Raw genomic sequence first — 21,667 nt, forward strand, 5'->3', positions numbered from 1 at the left:
TAAGGGGCTATAAATGATTTAACATTTCTAATTAATAAGTCACACAAAATAGCATATTGTCTGATTTTTTTTCCTTATAGCTGTATGCATATGGCAGCAGAGAATATACTGACACCATTCTTTAACTAGTGAATAGAGATCTCAAAGATGTTAAGTAACATTGTCTAGTCAGGACTTTGGGATTAAACTAAGCATTTGAAATTATTTTTTTTTCCTTTTTAAAGTATCTATGATTACCTATTCAAAGAAAATAAGACTCAGTCTTAGCTCAGAAAATTGTCTTGACCAATTCAGTCATTACAGACCACTGAACCATGGATGAACTTGAATTAGGCATATTCAGAAAATGAACATGGTTAAGTTGATTTGAATAGAATATTCACAGGAATTCTTTCTTTCACATACATTTTGTTACTCAGAAAGACAGTGATAAATTGCAACCATGCTATTATGAGTTTAGTACAGGTGGGTTTACCTAAAGTAGCCAAATACATCTAAGTATAATTAGGATACATTAGTGCAAAGGCATCATGATATCTCAGAAAATTTTAACTTCAATTTGTTAGTGTAATAGTCAATGCTTTTTAATGACATTTATCATGTGCAATTAGACATTTCCAATATCAAGATTTTTCCTACAGAAAATCAACATACGTGAATAAATATGTAATATCTAAAGCAATTCTTTTTATAGCAGAATTCTATAAAACATTCAGCATCTGTTGATGAGAAGTGATCAACAGGTGATGCAAAACGAAAAATTCCTGAAACTTCCCTAAAACATTTAAATATTTACATTTTTTAGTGTAGAAGTACAAGGACAACCTAAATACTACAGAAGTATTTAATGCTCATTTTCTGGATTTACAGCTCACTGTTAGATCTTCACCCATTCTTCCAGAATAAAAGAGGAACACTTCATTAGAAATATCCAAAAAGTCAAACAGCAATTAATCCATGTTCATTTCAGAAAAATAGTGGTTGCTATTTTTCTAAGGAGTGAACATGTTTCTAAAAGTTATCACAGTTATTTTGGATTGTGTTAAACAATGAAAATGCATATCAGCCTAAGGTGAAGAAGAGAATTAACCAAAGGCAGCATATGAACATATTGGGAGCCACTGTAGCTACTACTAAAAACGAACCCCAAATATGGGACCACTGATTCAACAATACTGGTTGTCAAATAGTATGTTTATGGGCAGAGAAACAAAGTTCCTCAAATCTTTAAAACATCTTTATCATAATAAAGCCAATATTGCTTTAATTTCTAGAAGAACATATCTGACTAGTTTTAGGCATCCTTAAATAGCTGAAATCTTAACCAGAATATAAAATGCCAGAGTAAATATGATTAAACAAAGGCTAGAAATAAAGAAAATGTTTAGTTACATTTCTGTTGCTAGGATAATACACTATGACCAAGGAAAAAACATAGGGCAGGCATGGTAATAGAACAGCATTCTGAGAGCTCACGTATGGAACCAATGGAAGCAGAAAGAATTAACTGGAAGTGCCAGGGTCTTTAAGCTCCCAACGTCCAACTCTAGTGATGTTCTTCCTTCATCAAGGCTATAATCGCATAAATATCCCCTCACAATTCCATCAACTGGGAACCAAGATTTCAAACAGTTAAGAGTTGTGGAGGGGGGCACTTTTCTCATATGAAATACCACAGACGATATATTTACAAACCAGTTTTCAGTGTAATATAGTATGGGGGAATAGAGAGACTAGGATGGGAGGAGGGAATGTGGAGATGTAGGGTAGGACTCAGCTATAGAAAATTGGAACTGTTTGATATAATATAAACAGATCTCCTAAAGAATATTTCAAATATTTACAAAGAATATTTCAAATACTTTACAAAGAAAATACAATATTAATATACGAAATATAAGAAAGGTAAAGTTTACATGCAATCTTCATGTTGTAGAAGCGATAGAGTAACACTGCTGAGGAAGCAGTCTTACTTTTTGAAATGTTACAAAAAGGAAAAGAATGCAAGGCATATATAGCTGTGGCAGAATGAGAAATGCAAACTGAAGACACAGAAGCAAGAGCAACAAGATTCAATTATAAACTATAAAGTTATACTAGAATTACAAAATAAATGCTAAATACATAATTTACAAATGCTCAAAAGTTCCAACAAAAACTATGGACATTTTTTCAATCCCCCAAAATTAAATGGAGAAACATTTTTTTTAAATTTTTTTAAACAATCCCTTTTTATTTTACATAACAATCCCAGTTCCCTCTCCCTCGCCTTCTCCCACTGTCAGTGGCTGCTCAAACTGCTCAAGCCATACAACTGTCATGCATACTCAGAGGCCTTAGTTTGGTCCTATGCTTTGCACCATTTCTAGAGTATCAGTTGTCTGATAAATTCAACAGGCTCCTTGTATGCAAAAGGCATTAATAATTGCCTACCTCAAAAGGTGTTAGGAGGAATGATGAGGACAACATTTACAAAGAATGCAGTGGGTGATTGATCAATGCCATGTTATCAATATTGCTATTATTATTCATTTTCCATGGGATTTTTTGCAGCTTTATGCATTTCTGAAGCTGCACTGAATTAATTTGTATAATGTCTTTATTTTATTGCAAAACTAGCCCAATAATATTTGTAGCTTATACTATGGTTTATGTTTGCTCAGATATGAATCAGAATGGATAAAAGTAAATTAACCCCAAATATTCAGTGTGTTTTATTTTTCATACTGCATGCCCCTTGTTCTTGTCTCTTAACCATAGGCTCTGTAAATACAAATGCCTATTTACTTAGTCCTTTGTGTACCCCCATGTGCTTTGTTGAGCTCTTAATACATGCTTGTTAGGAGAAATAGCAAAGACGAAAGGAAGGAAAAAAATCTCACAGAATGTCTCCTAGTATTAAACTACCCATGACTCTGGCACCAAGGAGTCGTACAGAAGGATGACAATGACTACAGACTGAAGAACACAGCATTTAAACAGAATAAAGGCAGGAGGGAGACTGCCATTGCTCAGTAACTTCCAAGCATTTTTCATTAAAATAGCCAGGACCTTCTTATGAGCATCATTTATACAATGACAAATTAAAGTATCAAAACTAAACTCATTTAGTGTATTTTATTTTTTTAAATTAGTAAAGAATAGAAGAACACTCAATGTCTTAGTAGACCACATGCTGCTCCTAACACTGGAACAGGTGTGATTTCTCCTCCTTTCTCAATGCAAGAGGCCATAATCCTTGGCAATTAGATTTACTTTTTTGTGTTTGTGTGAGAGCACATTTGTGCTATGCATGCACATCTGTGTGCATGAAGGCCAGAGAAGGACTCCTGGTACTCTTCTTAAACACCTTCTGCTTTATTTCATTAAGATAAGACCTCTTACTGAAATTGGTGCTAAGCTTGCATTTATCAAGACCCACTAATCCTCCTGTAACTGCTCCTCAGAGCATTGGTATTACAAATGCACACAGTCATACCCTTCTTTATACATAGGTGCTCAGGATTTGAACTCAGATCCTCCCGTGTAGACAAGTGCTTTCATCCATTAAGCCAACTCATCAGTCCCAGTACATAATGTTCTCTAATGTGGGGTTTTATGTTTTTTTCACATTTAAACTCAAAATGATTCAGTGTTTTAAAAACAAGAACACTGGTAAGACAAAGAATAAGCCAAGGTGTCTTCTTTGATGTTTTTCCTCTCTACATGTAACTAAGTAATAATTTATGAAAAATAACCATGACTTTCCCAATTTCCTCCAAAGTTCTGATCTGAACAGTGAATAAAAGTTATCTATCTAATGGAAAAGGGTATAATATCAATTACGTTCTTTGAATTTTGGGCTCAGAGAACTTTTGAAACATGTTTAGGGGTTCTATTTTATTACCAGCCTATGTTTGCCTTTTATATAAAGACTATATATAAATTCTTCTCATCCATGTAACTTTCAGAAGAATATTTGAAGTAGACTCATTTCTTTTTAAAAAAATATTTTTGTTAACAATGACTGACTTAGAGAAATGAATAAGGTTGAAAACAGTCAGGATGAAGGGATTTTACTAAGACCAAACAAAGACAGATAAAGTAGAATCAGGTTTTTGCCTTCTATTTTCAAGTAGCATTAATAAGCAGACAGAAATCCTCTACATGACCCAGGATGGTCTGGTAGGATTTTCAATAATATGTATATAATTACTAGAGATTACTTTGGCTAAGCATCATTAATGTAGTATGTAGATGGATCAATATTTCTCACTTTTATATATAAATTATGCAAATGGATTTCAGTGGGCTTGCTCTATTATGGACTTTAACATTGAGAACTGACATTGATTTGCCATTATACCTGGGGCTATAAAATTATAATTATAAATGTTTATTGAATAAGGTATAGATTGGGGTATCATAGCCTGATAGTGACCCAAGGCATGTAATAATTTTAAGAAGCAACCTGAATTTAAACAAAATGAAGAAACTAAAAAGATGCAGACAAGTGAAGGCATTACCTGCTTTAAGGGAGTAACAAAGCTCACTTTAGACATAGGCTAGGGATACAGGGAAATGACTCAGTATTTAATTATGGCTAAACACTATTCCACAGATCCATGTGTTTTTCTTTAAAATTCCACTAAAATTGTCCTGGATTATCTGTTTGATTCCATTCTTGTATAGACTAAGAAACACAGAAGTGGGTCTTGATTTTGCCTATGTGATCTGGAAATGATAGCAGGACACTAAAATTTTCACTAATTGTAATGTGGAGGAAGATATGCTATACTCATAGATACTTCACTCAGTCTTCCAACATAATAAGAAGAGGGGCCAATTTCATCAAAATTTATGAAAATACCCTCTCAAAATTTCAAAAACCATACTCCACAATATTAAAGTTGTCATGTCCTTATAGTCTTCATAGCTCAAATAACTGTGTGAAAGTAATATGTGAAATATTACCTACGTAGATGTAAAATAGAGGATGATTTATACTCCCTGGCATTGAATGATAATGTTACTTCTGCCACAAATATTAAATTCACTGTCCAATTGCATTATTAGATACATGCAACTAAAAATGTATACATCTTTAAATATAATAAACTGATTGCTTATAAATCTAAATTTCAATTTTTGGTTTGGTTTACAGTCTAAGTTTTACCTAAGTGACTTTATGACTTACTAACACATCTGGGATTGAGAGGATAGTTCAATGGGTAAAATACATGTTATACAAGCATGAGAACCTAGTTCAAATCCCCAGAATTGACATAAAAATAGACATGTAACTTCATGGAGTTAAGAGGCATTAGAGTTACTTTTCCATTGTCTGAAGAAAGATCATGACCAACATAACTTATTAAAGAGAGCATTTAATTGAGCTTAAGGTTTCATAGAGTTACAGTCCCTGAGAGTAAAGCAAAAGCCTGACAGCATGACCAGCTGGGTGTTCACCTCTTCATCTGCACGTAGGAAGCAGAGAGCACACTGGAGATGGCAGGAGTCTTCTGAAATCTCAGAGCTCACCCTCAGTAACATACCTCCTCCAACCAGGTCATATCTACCAACACTTCCCAAACAACTGGAAAGTGTTCAAATATGTGAACCTCTGGGACTGTTCTTACTAAAAGAACCATGTGAGGCAAAGACAAGATATATAATACCTTGAAACTCATTGGTCAGCTAGAATCCATAGCATATTCCTTGGAAATAACAAGAACTTATATTAAACAAAATTGAAGGAAAACATGTCCTCTGACCTTTACACATGATTTGTGACATGTATGTGCCCACATTCACACAGAGAAGTATACAAATGCACGTGTCTACACACACACACACACACACACACACACACGGTACGTGCACACTGTCACAGTAAGGATTACTTTGCTGTGATAAAACCATAAATAAAAGTAGGTTGGGAAAAGAAGGGATTGTTTAGCTTGCACCTCTCACCTTATTCCATCATTAAAGAAGGAAGTACAGGAACTCAAACAGGACAGTATCATGGAGTCAAGAGTACACATGAAAATTAGATCTTGTTGAGAGTCAGAACTTTTGGAAACATTTTCTGAATTAAAGTTTCCTCCTCTCATCTGACTCTACCATAATTCAGATTGACATATAAACCACTCATGTATAATGGGAGGAGGGGAGGAAGTGGAAATTCTTATAAATAAATAAATAAGAAAAAAAGGAAAATAAAATAAAATTATAAGATATATATATATATATATATATATATATATATATATACTTTTGTCATGATATTAATGGTCATGTAGAGTACTAAATAATTCTAGAAAAGGCTTTATTTAGCCTCCTGTGCATGATTTTGAGTTTGAGTCTCTATCAGATAACTAGGAATTAAGTTTTTGTACTCTAGATATACATAATAAATTATAGTCCTCTAAAAGAAACCACATGTAAACACACACACACACACACACACACACACACACACACACACACACTTCAAATGACATGAGCATCATTTTTGGGGATAATCATTTGATTCCAAAAGAGTTACCTACTCAAATTTACAAAAGTAATCTAAGATGATTAAGTAACATCCTGCAAGAGATGTTTAGAAAGATTCCACTTACTCCTCCCAGCAGTAAACCCAATGGTGAGACTGGATGTCTTCATATTTCAGTATATTGAATGGACATCAAGGAATGAAATGAAAATACTTACTTTAACCAAATTGCTATAAAATTGTCCATGCTGTTATTCCCATGTCTTAAGTAAGATGATATCTACAGTAGAATGTCTAAGAAACTATAAAGGAACACAATTATTTCAATTTTTATGAAAAGAATTTTGTGCATTAATTTTTTTCTGAATAACCTTCAAATTAGCAGTTTGAATAAACAGCTAATTCTATCTTTCAAAGTTTACTTGTTCAGTGCATTTACTGAACTATTTTGCTATGTGCTTGGAGAAAAGTTGCTAACAAGAAAATTTCTTGACTTCATAGAATTAAGAGTTCAGGGGAAGAAATAAAGTAACATTGGGCAATAACTAAATGTGTTCTAACCTTCATCCCCACCAGGGTTAAAAAAAATACATCGCTGATGATGTAAATATGTTCCACCTCAAGAGTGAGGTGATGAAAGAAAGTGGGGAGCTATATCTGGCTTGAGACAAATGAAGTAATTCTAAAAAGACATTTGTGTCTATCAAGCTGACCATCGAAGTGTTGAAACAGTTATTCCAAACAAATGGGATTTCCCTGGGAAACTCATGATAGGATAAGGAGAAGGTCAACCCCCTTAAAGAGATTTCACATAGTTTTAACAACTTTTCCAACCATCTTGCAAGATAAGACTTAGGGTCATGTATCATCATGGTAGGCAAGATTGTACCATGACCCCAACTGTCCAAATTGTGCATATCTTAGGCCCTCTATTTAATCTGGATCTCTTTCTCTCTTCCCAGTGTTGTCTCATTAATAAAGCACCTTTTTCTGTTTTCCATTATTTTTTTTAAAGTGTTTAGAGTATATATTAATGAGCAATCTCTGGAGGGCCAGAAATGATAGACTGATAAAAATACATATATACACAATGTATACATATAGTATGTGTATCCAATATACGCCAAATATATTCGGTATGTATATATGCATATATATGCATACATGTATGCATGATATATGCAGTGTACATAAAAATATATATGATTTATTAGAGTACCTTATAGGCGACAGTCCAGATTGTTCAACAAAAGCTATATACCAGTGTAAAGCTGAAGAACCTAGTAGCTGTTTAGTCTAAGAGACTGGATGTCTCAGTTGGTCTTCAGTATATGCTGGAATATGGAAGAAACAGACTCTGATTTGAGCAACAGAACAAACTTTTTGGCAAAAGCAGGGCAAGCACACACAGAACAAAATTCTTCTTCCCTGTCCTTTGTATGGGCTGCCAACAGAAGATGTGGCCCAGATTAATGGTGGATATTCCTGCCTCAAAAAATCTAGACTAGATATAGATCTTTCCTCCTGAAATGTTTCATTTTTATTTTATTTTTTCTGTTTCATCTAAGATTTTATTTATTTATTTATTTTTATTTATTAAAAATTTCTACCTCCTCACCGTCTCCCTTTTCCCTCCCCTTCCCCACCTCCCCCTCCCTCTCTAGCCTTAAGAGAAGTCAGGGTTCCCTGCCCCGTGAGAAGTCCAAGGTCCTCCCCCCTCCATCCAGGTATATAAAGGTGAGCATCCAAACAAACCAGGCTCCCACAAAGTCAGTCCATGCAGTAGAATCAAAATCCAGTGCCATTGTCCTTGACTTCTCAGTAAGCCTTCATTGCCAGCCACGTTCAGAATGTCCTGAAATGTTTAAATTAAGAAAAATCCTTTAGAAATTTATCCAACTTCGGGTTTAGTTTAATATGGACACAATAAAGTTGGTAACCAAGAAAAATTGTCACAACGAAGGAGACAGTTTTTAAACAATATTACAAAACAATCTACAAATGCAACTTACACAATAAAAGCCTTGATAATGACAGGGTGATGGTAGTTTATGACAGAGAATGATACTTCAAAAGAACAAAGAATAAGGTGGCTAAAGAAGCAATCATGAATCGATAATAGTCACTCAGAATTAGAATTTGAATGAAGTGCAATTTGAGAAAATAAGATTGCATATCCAAAGAGCATTAAATAGTAAAGGGATTTCGGAAAAATTAATTAGTAATATGAAATCATATGGGAAAGTGAGTATTTCCCCCTCATTTGTTATCTCTATTCCCAAAATGGCCAATGGCTTCAGTTACCTTATCTTGTTTAAGTAAGGTATTTTAAGGTTAAAAAGAACAATTTTACATGGAAAATCTGGAATATTATCAAGGAACTAGGTGAAGGAAATGTGTACTCAGCTGAGTTTGCAATATATACTTCACTTTGCATGGTTTTAAAATTTAGATGAGATGTTGCTTTATGAAAATGTTTCTAATTTTGTCCATTTAGAAGACTCACAATCAAAGTCACAGCAAAACTCTCAAAGCTAGGGTTGATCTCCATGAGTGGAGCTGGGGGATGGTGATTTCAAATTTAAAAATTGGTGCTACTGTTTCCTGGGAGAAAAATAATGGTGAATCAAACTAGAATCCCAACCACTGGTGCTAATATTGTTGTTGTTTTGGTTTTCTATTTGTTTATTTCTGTTTCTGCTGTTGTTACTGTTATAATAGTATTATTACCGTTTTTTAATATCAAAACATTTGTGTTTTCAAGAGTATTAATGGTAAATAAAAGAGAAAAACCAAACTTTAACCCACCTACTTATGAGCTGTATCATAGAAAAACAAAATGAATATTTAGCTAAAGGTTACCTTTCTCTAAAGATCAGAAAAAAACAGGAAGCCAGAACTGTAGTGGAAATAGCTTATTACCATGAGAATAGCATTAACTGTTCTCAAGAATTAATAAATGCTTTTATATGTGTGAGACACTACAGTAATACATCTATGTGTGTGTGTATAGTAGACAATATAGATGTATGTGTATTTAATTCAAACTTACAAACTGCAACATTGTGAGATTTTATTACAAAAAGACAAAAATGTCATTTTCAAAAATGTGTCCTACAAAATATTGAACTATCTAATTGTTAAACCCGAGTCCTCTACCTCAGTTGCTTAACACTTTAATAACTTTGAATACCTGTGACAGAAATAAATTAAGAAGATTAAAAAATAATGAAAATACAATAAGAAAATCCCCAAAGAAGAGACATCATAAATGATGACTATGGGCACGAATAAAGGAGACTTATCAATCAGTGCTACATTGCAAATTATTCCATATCTTACAATTATGCAATATTTATTGCTTTCTCACGCATATATAGAGTTCATCCACTTGGTGTTTTAAAATGATAGTACTGACTATGACTGACCATGTGGCTATTCACTGGCATTTCTTGTCTCCTTTGGTTTTGCTATGTTTTGCTCCTTCTTTGTGCAATGTGACAGAGTAGAACTACAGAGAGAAGCGATAATGCCCTCCCAGCTACAATTAAGTAGAAGAGCATCACTTCTGGGTCCTTCTATGACCAGTTACTCAAAAAGCCAAACTCAGTGGGAGAGACTTATACTCTCACTAAGAGATAAGGAGATGCTGGAACGTTGAATGGAGACAGCATGATTCAACAAAGCGTAAGAAAACACCCAGGACCACCACTGATGTAAACACATCCTGCAGAAAGAGCAGGTGATGATCACCCAGAATAGCTGTTACTAGAGCTACAGCAAAGCAACTGTAGACTTTAGTTAAAAGCCTTTTAGTGACATTTATAAACATGAGATAAAAAGGTGATAATCTAATAAAGCTGTGCCCTCTTTGTAATATCTACAGTCTTTTTCTCTGTAATCCCTTGATTACTGTCCTGAAAGGCAGCTTCTTGCATTGGTGAATTCTCTACAAAGCAAGTTATTCCAATAGTAACCCAGTGTACTTTGACTGTACACTGTTAGTTAGCATTTCCCTTCTCCCATTTCACTAAATGACTAGAAGTTACATCACATAGACTGGACAAAAAAGACAAATATTTCCCATTTCATTCTGATGATATGCACGGTATCTGCCAATTAAAGTAAAGCCATGCTCTTCCTAAGGGACCATGTTTGCTGGCCACAGTCTTGGTTTGGAAAGGTCATCATGCTACCTCCTTCTAGTGACTTTGGTAAGGAAGATGCTTGTTTATACACCTCACGTCTTTGTTTATGCGTTGCAGCAGCCAAAATGAGAGAAATTTTCTTTCCCACTCTCTCCAGCTTTCACAGAAGAAGCCAGCTTAAAGAGAACAGCAAAAGCTTAAAGCTTAAAATGAAAAAAAAAAGAAGATACAGTGAAGTGTCATTTTCTGAGAGAAAATAGAATTTTCCTGCACCAGATCCAGGTTTTAAACCAAAAATCTAAAGCTTCTTTTGTGTAGGAGATATTATAGATTTTTTATTTTTTTCTTTTACTCATTTGATTTTAGAATAACCAGATGTGAGTGGAATTTGAAATTTTTAGAATTCATGGTAATCACATCAAGCGATTTTTTTGGCATTTTACAAATGTTTTGAGTATCATTTTACAGACATGAGTGTGTGTGTTTATGTATATACACACACATATATACTGTATATGTATATAGCTTGATTCTATATTATATAATTATATTATGTTAATTATATAATTATAATTATATTATATGATTATATAAGGATATAAGAGAATATTTGGGGGGCAAAGAGGTTTTCTTTAAACAAATTAATCATATTATTCTTTATGAGAATGGAGTAAGTACAAAAGCATAGATTTAGTTTAGAATTGCTATCTCAAATTAAAGTCTTCCTGAATTTAATGAAAATAAAGACACAACATACTCAAACCTATGGAACACAATGAAAGCAGTGCTAAGAGGAAAGTTCATAGCACTAAGTGCCCAATTAAAGAAAACGGAGAAAGCACATATTGGAGACTTAACAGCGCACCTGAAAGCTCTGGAAAAAAAAGAAGCAGACTATCCCAGGAGGAGTAGAAGATTGGAAATAATCAAACTGAGGGCTGAAATCAACAAAATAGAAACACAGAAAACAATCCAAAAAATCAACGAAACAAAAAGTTGGTTCTTGGAGAAAATCAACAAGATTGACAAACCCCTAGCCAAACTAATCAAACGGCAGAGAGAGAACACGTAAATTAATAAGATCAGAAATGAAAAAGGGGACATAACAACAGACACAGAGGAAATTCAGAGAATCATTAGATCTTACTACAAAAGTTTATATGCTACAAAGTTGGAAAATGTGCAAGAAATGGATTGGTTTTTAGATAAATACCATATACCAAAGTTAAATCAAGACCAGGTGAACAATCTAAATAGACCTGTTAGTCGCAAAGAATTAGAAGCTGTCATCAAAAACCTCCCGACCAAAAAAAGCACAGGGCCAGATGGTTTCAATGCAGAATTCGACCAGAACTTCCAAGAAGAGCTGATCCCTATACTCCTTAAGGTATTTCACGATATAGAAACAGAAGAGTCATTGCCAAACTCTTTTTATGAAGCTACAGTTACCCTGATACCAAAACCACATAAAGACACAACCAAGAAAGAGAATTACAGGCCAATCTCACTCATGAACATCGACGCAAAAATTCTCAACAAAATCCTGGCAAACTGATTCCAAGAACACATTAGAAAAATTATTCACTATGATCAAGTAGGCTTCATTCCACAGATGCAGGGCTGGTTCAACATACGCAAATCCATCAATGTAATCCATCATATAAATAAACTGAAAGAAAAAAAACCATATGATCATCTCATTAGATGCTGAAAAAGCATTTGACAAAATCCAACATCCCTTTATGATAAAGGTGTTGGAGAGATTGGGGATACAAGGATCATACCTAAATATAATAAAAGCTATTTACAGCAAGCCGATAGCTAACATCTGAACTGAACGGAGAGAAACTCAAAGCCATTCCGCTGAAATCAGGAACAAAACAAGGTTGTCCACTCTCCCCATACCTCTGCAATATAGTGCTAGACGTTCTAGCAATAGCAATATGACAACATAAGGGGATCGAGGGGATTTGAATTGGAAAGGAAGAAGTTAAACTCTCGTTATTTGCAGACGATATGATAGTATACATGAGCGACCCCAAAAAACTCTACCAAAGAACTCCTACAGCTGATAAACACCTTTAGTAATGTGGCAGGATACAAGATCAACTCCAAAAAAATCAGTTGCCCTCCTATACACAAAGGATAAAGAAACAGGGAGGGAAATCAGAGAAACTTCACCTTTCACGATAGCCACAAATAGCATAAAATATCTTGGGATAACTCTGACCAAGGAAGTGAAAGACCTATTTGACAAGAACTTTAAGTCTTTGAAGAAAGAAATTGAGGAAGATACCAGAAAATGGAAAGATCTCCCTTGCTCTTGGATTGGGAGGATCAACACAGTAAAAATGGCAATTCTACCAAGAGCAATCTATAGATTCAATGCAATCCCCATCAAAATCCCATCAACTTCTTCACAGAGCTTGAGAAAATGATAATTAATTTTATATGGAAAAACAAAAAACCCAGGATAGCCAAAACAATCTTATATAATAAAGGAACGTCTGGAGGTATAACAATCCCTGACTACAAACTCTATTACACAGCTACAGTATTGAAAACAGCTTGGTACTGTCATAAGAACAGAGAAGTCGACCTGCGGAATCGAATAGAATACCCAGATATTAACCCATAAACCTATGAACACTTAATTTTCAACAAAGGGGCTAAAGGTATACAATGGAAGAAGGAAAGCATCTTTAACAAATGGTGCTGGCATAACTGGATGTCAACCTGTAGAAGAATGAAAGTAGATCCATATCTATCACCATGCACAAAAATCAAGTCCAAATGGATTAAAGACCTCAACATTAATCTGACCACTTTGAATCAGATAGAAGAGAAAGTGGGAAGTAGTCTACAAGACATAGGCACAGGAGACCACTTCCTAGGTAGAACCCCAGTAGCACAGACAATAAGAGAATCAATGAATAAATGGGATCTACTGAAACTGAGAAGCTTCTGTAAAGCAAAGGACACCGTCAGTAAGACAAAAATGATACCTTCGGACTGGGAGAAGATCTTCACCAACCCCTCATCAGATAAAGGCCTGATCTCCGAAATATACAAAGAACTCAAGAAACTAGACACTAAAACTCTAATTAACCCAATTAAAAAATGGGGTGCTGATCTAAACAGAGAATTCTCAAGAGAAGAACTTCGAATGGCCAAAAGACACTTAAGGTCATGCTCAACATCCTTAGTGAACAGGGAAATGCAAATCAAAACACCTTTGAGATACCATTTTACACCGGTCAGACTAGCTAAAGTCAAAAACACCAATGATAGCCTATGCTGGAGAGGATGTGGAGAGAGGGGAACTCTCATCCATTGTTGGTGGGAATGCAAACTTGTACAGCCACTGTGGAAATCAGCGTGGCGGTTTCTCAGGAAACTGGGAGTTAACCTCCCTCAGGACCCAGCAATTCCACTCTTGGGAATATACCCAAGAGATGCCCTAACATACCACAAAAGCATTTGTTCAACTATGTTCATAGCAGCACTATTTGTAATAGCCAGAACCTGGAAACAAACTAGGTGCCCCTCAGTAGAAGAATGGTTAAAGAAGGTATGGAACATATATACATTAGAGTTTTACTCAGCGGTAAAAAACAATGACATCTTGAATTTTGCATACAAATGGATGGAAATAGAAAACGCTTTACTGAGTGAGGTAAGCCAGACCCAAAAAGAGGAATATGGTATGTATTCACTCATTAATGGATTCTAGCCATAATTAAAGGGCTTGGAGCCTATTATTCGTGATCCTAGAGAAGCTAAATAAGAAGGTGAACCTGAAGAAAACCATGTAGTTATCCTCCTGGAGATTGGAAATAGACAAGAGTCCCAGGTAACCTCGGGTACATGGGGGAGGTTGGTGGGTTGATGGAAGAGGAGAAGGTTAGAGAGACGGGAGTAGAGGAGGAATGGGGAATGCTCGGGGGATTGGGATGGAGGGGGAGGGATGAAGGATGGATATGGAAACATGGAAGTATATATCTCAACTAAGGGAGTCATTTTAGGGTTTACAAGAGACTTGATTATAAATGGAATCCCAAGTCCAAGGAGAGATCCCCAGATTGTTCTCTGGACAGAGGAGAGGGTACCTGAACCGGCCTTGGCCCACAACAATACTGATGAATATTTTGCTTATCACCATAGAAGCTTCATTTGGCGACTGATGGAGATTGAGACAGAGACTCACATTGGAACACTGGACTTAACTCCCTAGGTCCAAACAAGAAGCAGAAGGAAAGAGAACGTGAGCAAAGAAGGCAAGACCAGAGGGAACCTTCATCCGACGATGGATGGCGAAATAGAGGGAGACCCACATTGGAGCACCGGACTGAGCCCCCCAAGGTCCAAATGAGGAGCAGAAGGAGGAAGAAAATGAAAAAGTAAATCAGGACTGCGAGGGATGCGATCACCCACTGATACAAGGGGACTGATCTAATGAGAGTTCACCAAGGCCTGTTGGACTGGGACGGAACGAGGACGTGATCCAACCAGATTCTCTGAATGTGTCCAGATTCTCTGAATGTGGCTGGCCCGGAGTCTTTCTGAAAAGTCATTGACAATGACACTGGGACTTGTTTCCTCGGCATATACTGGATTTTTGGGATCCAGTCTGTTTGGATACTCACCTTCCTGGACCTGGTGGGAGGGGGGAGGAACTTGAACTTCCCACAGGGCAGGAAGCCCTGACTGCTCTTAGGGATGGAGAGGGAGGAGGAGGGGGAGTGCGGGGAGTGGAAGGGTGTTGGGAGGAGGGGCGGAAATGGAAACTTTTCTAATTTAATAAACTTTGAAAAAAAATTGCTATCTCAGAATTATCAATATACTAAGAGTCACGGAAGCAGGCTAGGGAGATGGCTCAATTTCAGGAATACTATAATCCCAGTGCTAAGAATGCAGAGATGGGTGAGTTGCTGGAACCCACTGGCCAGCCAACTTAGCCTAATTGATGAGCTCAAGATCCCAATGAGAGTCTGTGTCCAAAAAATACATATGAATGGTTCACGAAGAATGAGAACTGAATTTGACCTCTGACCTCTACATACACTTGTTCACACATGTAGGCACATCGTGCATGAACATACACATGTGTGCACATAGACACACACACATATACATCTATATGGAAATTGCTTCATTTTCTTATCAGTCATATTATGAAATTAAAATGATTCTAAGATATAAAGATTCTAAGCAAAATGGAACTATGTGTGACTGAAGAAACAATAAATGATTAAGAAAGTTATTACCTTTTTTTTTTTTTAAAAAAAAACAATGATTTATTGGGACAATTTCTTAGCAAAGACTCAATTATGTGTTAAAAAAAAGGACACTAATCCATTCAAATATGGTTTTGTTCTGCTGTTTCTTTTTACTTTACTTTAAAAAACCCAACTTCCTCTGTAATCGATACTGGACTCAAACTCACTATATAGCTGAATCTGGCCTTGAACTCCAGATCCTCTGCTCCTACACCCTAAGTATTAGGGTTACAGGCATGTGCTTTCATACAGAATAAATACATTTCTATTCAGGTATAATTTCTAGTCGTTTACTGTTCTGACCTTCTAAACCATATATTAAAACATATGTACCTGTTAATTCTCTGGATCTTCTGCTATTTCTTCTTTTTCTCCTTGACTTGTAATTCCTTTGTTGAAGAACATAAAGTCAGTATCAGTGTGCCTGCAGAGGAGGCTTTCTGACTACTCATTAAGTATGGTGTAGGGCAGCATGCTCCTTGTCTTCTACACTTTCTGAAAATTAGCCAGGTTATAAAGAGACTTCATTGGAATCCTTTACAACTCATATGAAAGGACTGAGTATAGGCCAAGACTTTAGATGGAAGTTGACTGGCCCATAAGGTTAAAGACTTTTCCATTTGACCCAATAATGCCACTTCTAGACATGTACTGCAAAGTACTATAAGCCTATGCCCCATAGAGGTATCTGTTCAAAACTATGCATAGTGACATAATTCACAATAATTTCAAAAGTACAAACAGCAAACTACCCTTTAGTCATGAATGGATAAACATTATGAGGTATATCTTCACCACAGCTAGCTATCTGCCAAAAAAGATGTAGGGATTTGTGAAAAGATGTAGATACGTGAAAAGATGTAGATACCTGACTAGAAATTAGTCAGTGAGAGAGATTTCTTATGGAAGATAATTGTTCTTCAGCAGATGAAACATTTCTGGGATGAAATGAAGATGGCTAGCAACTTGAGAAATATCCTAAATACTGCTGATATATATACTTTACAAGTGTAGACTTCTCAATGAATAGATCAAGTATCAACTGTAGCATACTACAAATTGTGTTGGGTTAAGTATAGAGTTATTTGCTTCGCTTGACATTAGTGTTTTTAGTTTAAGAAGTAGGTCTACTAATTGATTGGAAATTTCAGTGACTGTTCATTTGCAATAAAGGGATTATTTGTAGAAAGACACTTCTCATCTATTTGGAAAACAAGTGATACATTTTCTAATCAAATTGAGGACAACTGATTTTTCACTCCTTATTCACTAATAGTCAAATTCTTCTCTATTATTTTCCCAAACAGAACTTGCAAACACAAACATACTGACACACAGTTTTGAATCCGTGATGGAGATATGTTTAATCGTGTTTTATATCTTGAATTATTATCCTTTTTGAAGTTCAAATGAACTCAAAAAGTAGACTTCTGAATTTATTTGAAATAGTCTTATAAATGCTTCAGAGAGTTATACATTTCTTACATAACAAAATGAATTATAATTTTCTCAAGAATTCTTGAGTTTTATAGTGGGATAATGGCATTCTAGGCATAAAACTGAGTTTTTATATGCTCAGTTTAACTGATTTCCACTAAGAATATATAACTATGTATAGGTATATATCAATATATAGACATATAATTTTAAATGATATATGTATATACCATTATATAGCATGTACAGATACATATATAATATAAATGTATGTGATACTATAACATAATACATTCTTAGCTATGTATACAGCATATACATATATCCAAGTATAAAATTCAAAATACATCTTCAGTTTAGATAACATTTCTATTTTCACATGGATTTACAGGATTTTATCTATCTCTTGTATCGATGTCCTTTGCAGTCTAAAATACACACAATGGTTCACTCAGACAGTGAGAATATCTCGTAATTAATATTAGTTTTTTGCATATTCCATGCAAAATCTTTATACCTGTGCTTCTGTGAAAAGTCGAATTGCAAAGAAAACCAAAGAACAAATACAATTGCATATCCACATCTAAACCTATTCCTTACTTACTATAATGACATCATGTATACATTGTGTAAGAGTGCAATCATTTCTGAAATGGTATTCAAAGCCAAATTAGTCCTCTAAAATTCTAATTCATATTATTTTTTCGTACTATGTATCATATCCTTAGAGTATTTTAAGATAATTACTATGACATACGCTGCACCTACAACTTTTCTATGGGAAAGTGGTTGTGGTCTGTTGTATCATCTGTGAGGAAGTTATCTCACTTATTATTTTTTCTTATGATAAATTCAGATACATAAGACCTCAAAATAATGTTCTGTTCAATATTTTATGTGACTGTGTGGTCCTGATCCTTTTGAAGGAGGAGTGTCTTGAACTGCAGAGTCTAACTTCACAGAGTTTGTGCCTCCGTTCTGCATGTGCAATGTTCAAAGCACAAGGCAGCTTCATGGCTGTGCTCCTCTGTGTCTTTGATCTAGACCTTGTCTCTCCTTTCTTCTCTTGTCTTTCTCCAGCTCAGTATTGACTTGACTCCTGCTGCTTCTCTTCAGTTTGAGATCCTCTCCTAGGAGGGAAATATAGAAGGTTAAGTTTTATTTTTTTAATTTATGTGTGGATATAGATGTGCCATGTGATATTTTGTTCATGAAGACAAATTACACGGGTCAAATCAGTACAATACACATGCATATCCTCCCAAATGTCTATATCTCAATTTTCTTTAAAAATAATTCAAAATCTTTCTAAACACATTGAAATATATAATATTGTCATGTACTGTAGGATTCTAGGTGTATTCTCATTACCTGAAAAGAATTTAGTATAGTATCTATTAAACTTATTACTCCCTCCCTCCTTCCCTCTCTCTCTCTCTTTCTCTCTCTCCAATATCTGGTAATCACAATCCAAATCTTTTTTTCCATGGTAGGTTTGAAAGGTCTATAGAGATTACATACTGTTTTGAGCTCAGTTCTTTGCTTATCCTGTCTTGATCAGGCAAAAGCCTCAGGTAGGTTGTTATCCACATGTAAGAAACTTACAAAATCTCTGCACTAAAGTCCCCATCCATCCTTTTTTTCATCCCTCATGGTCATGCTTCTCTACAGACACAAACAGTTACCCTCATTGGTACATTTTTTGAAAAGTTTTGAAATCTCACTTGTTGCTTTTTTCTATAATTGTTAATATTGACTTTAGTTTTTCTATTTATTAGAAAAGTGTATTTGTGTGTATGTATATGTGTTTTCTAATTTACTACCATTCAGCATAATATCACGGGTATTTCATATAGCAGACACAGATAGAAACTGTACAAAACAAGATTAATCACATTTTCTTCATTATAGAAAGAAGTTACAAGGTCAGGTGGTGGTGGCACATACCTTTAATCCCAGCACTTGGAAGGCAAAGGCCAGCCTAGTCTACAGAGATCATTCTAGGGCAGTCAAAGCTACGACACAGTGAAGCTCTGTCTCAAAGCAAAATAATTTTTTAAAGTGATATTACAGAAAACTTTCAGAATCAACTTTAATTTTGCCTGCACCATGATATTCAATATTTATCAGATCAGCTTTTCCCACACTGTAGGCACCTGTGATTCCCTTAGTTCCTTCAAAAGATTTTGTTCATCTGTTTATTTAGTTGTCTTTGTGCAAATACCTTTATGGAGTAAAACTTAACTCAGTTTCATATTCTACAAAATTATTTGTAAACTTTCAGCAAATATGAAAAAATAATCGAAGAGCTGACTTAATTCCTCAAGTCTTCTTTTTTCATGACTCAAAAAAAGAAAGAAAAATAAGAAAGGGAAATGACAATCAGACACCTGACTAGAAATAAATAATAGACGTGAGGCGTCAGTAAGCCTTGATACAATTTAATTATACTTCAGTATAAGTTAACTGGAGTTGTGGATTTGAACATAATTATATGTTTATATAACTACAACAATATAAATAAGGGTTAGTATTATTATACTTCATAAAGTTTTATTGCATTTATAGCCAGCTATTGGTGTGATTTTTTTTCTACTAATAAAGTAATTCCACGTTTATTTTATGGTTATGCTAAGGTCTTTTTGAGACTGCTTTTGTGAAAGTGATCGTTTCAGGAGTACCTGCTGATTCACACCAGAACATTTTAAATAAAGAGATTACTTTTATACTTCTGTAGATAGTAGAAATATCAGAGTTGTCACAGTGTGAGAATAGGAGGACGTTTTACATGTCGCAAATGTCATAAGAAGCAACGGTCATGGATGTAGCTGCAATTTTAATAGGATTTTCTACCCCGTTTCACCCTGAAATCTCAATCTGAGCAGGATGTTCTGTTTTCTACTGCAGTGTGGAGCCAGGTCCAATGACTTGCTCTGGCTGGTGCTCAGTCCCAGGTCAGCCCTCACATTCACCTCCTCTTGCCCTGTCTAATCAGTAATCCACACACTCGGCCTCTTTGTATGTCTCAAAAAAGGACTTCTCTCCCAGTTGTTGTGCAAATATTGCCAAGTTGTTCCCACATTAGTCAGATTCCATAAGAAAAACTTACACCCAAGTTATCTCACAGTTGCAGAAGCGAAGAGCAGGAGCAAAAGCCATTAAAGGGTGAGGATTTGAGCAGTGAATGCCTCAGGGTCAGGGAAACATTTATGAGACACATTAGATGATGTTTTCTGGCTCTAGAAACTTCATGGGAGTGAATTGTGAAAAGGGAAGAATATTTTGTTAGTTAGCTTTTGCATGACAGCTAAAAAAAAAAAGCAAGGTGGGGTATGTGGTATGTAACTCAGCTCTAGATTGCTTGGCAGGCATGGATGAGGCCCTGTGCTGCCTTCTATACTAGACAAACTGGCCTGTGAGCCTCAGGAATCCTCCTGTCTCTGTTTCTAGTGCGAGAATTACAGGTACTGGCACCAGTGTCTGGTTTTTCCCTGGTTCTGATAATGCAACGTCAAGCCCAGGTGTTTGTGCAGCAAGCTCTTTGCACACTGAGTCATCTACCCAAACCCATTGTTTTTGTCATCTGCATCAATTGGTAATGCTCCAACCCCATTTTCCCTATTAGGACTTTTCAAATTCTTCTGGAACGTACTGAGACTTCCTTAAATAGCTTATGCAACAAGATGCTGCAGGAGAAATGTGCCTTTATTTTTTTTCTACTTTTCAACCAAATTCATTTTTGTTCCAACAACAGCAACAGACAGTTCACTCTTAGGGAGGGTCAGTCCACAGATCCAGCAAAACTGTGCAGCAGAAACAAATATATTACAAAAACTCTCAGGCATAATTTCGGGTATATACGTGCTCAGCTATGTTCATTGCAGCATTGTTTGTCATAGCCAGAACCTAAAAACAACCTAAAATACCCTTGACCTAAGAAGGAAAAGATGGAGTACTACACAGCAGAAAATAAACAATGACATCTTGAAATTTGCTGACCAATGGATGGATCTATAAAACATCATATTGAGGGAGGTAACCCAGACCCAGAAAGACAATTATCATATGTACTTATTCATAAGTGGTCTTTAAACATAATGCAAAAAAATATATATAACAGCCGATAAATCACAATCCCAGAGAACCTAGACAACAATGAGGACCCTAATAGAGATATACATGATCTAATCTACATGAGAAGTAGAAAAAGACAAAATCTCCTGAGTAAAATGGGAGCATGGGGATCATGGGAGAGGGTAGAAGTGGAGGGAAGAGGAAGGAAGGGGAACAGAGAAAAATGTATGCCTTAATAAAATTTTTTAAAAAAG

The sequence above is a fragment of the Myodes glareolus genome, chromosome 3, assembly GCF_982192425.1.
Source record: "Myodes glareolus chromosome 3, mMyoGla1.1, whole genome shotgun sequence".
NCBI lineage: Eukaryota > Metazoa > Chordata > Mammalia > Rodentia > Cricetidae > Myodes > Myodes glareolus.